At 36.5% G+C, this 430-nt stretch overlaps 1 protein-coding gene across 1 annotated transcript in view; it reads left to right on the top strand.

Moving 5' to 3' along the window:
- Positions 1–430, top strand: part of LOC119593817 (forkhead box protein B2-like) — a gene marked incomplete at its 5' end in the record, with an annotated part of 128444 nt that overhangs the window by 25053 nt on the left and 102961 nt on the right.

Raw genomic sequence — 430 nt, 5'->3', positions numbered from 1 at the left:
TCCAATGTAACGTAAGACTCTTTATTTCTTGTTTAGTTCTTTGTTTATCTTCCTTTCCACCACAGCTTCGTTGTGTCCTTTGTTATGAGAATGTCATTACCTTCTCGACGTGTGGTTTGATTATCGTTGATTAACATTAATATGACTGATGATGTTTGATAATGGGATCTACAGGCGTCATGGATCGATCAAACGTCTTAATGTCTTTCCCTCTTCGTCTTAGCTTTGTCTCCTTCATCTTTTTCTCCTTTCTTCGTTCTACTATGTCCTTTTCTCCGCCCTTTTACCTCCTTCTTTTCTTCTATTTCCTTCTTATTCTTCACTTTTCCACATTCTCATCCTTTCTTGATTCGACCTTCTTCCTCTTCCTATTTCTCTCTGTATTTTTTTGCCCCTTTTCATCTCTTTATTTCCTCTTTCATTTTTATGT

This window comes from Penaeus monodon, chromosome 32 (genome assembly GCF_015228065.2).
Source record: "Penaeus monodon isolate SGIC_2016 chromosome 32, NSTDA_Pmon_1, whole genome shotgun sequence".
Classification (NCBI taxonomy): Eukaryota; Metazoa; Arthropoda; class Malacostraca; order Decapoda; family Penaeidae; genus Penaeus; species Penaeus monodon.
This window is presented reverse-complemented; position numbering and strand designations above follow the sequence as displayed.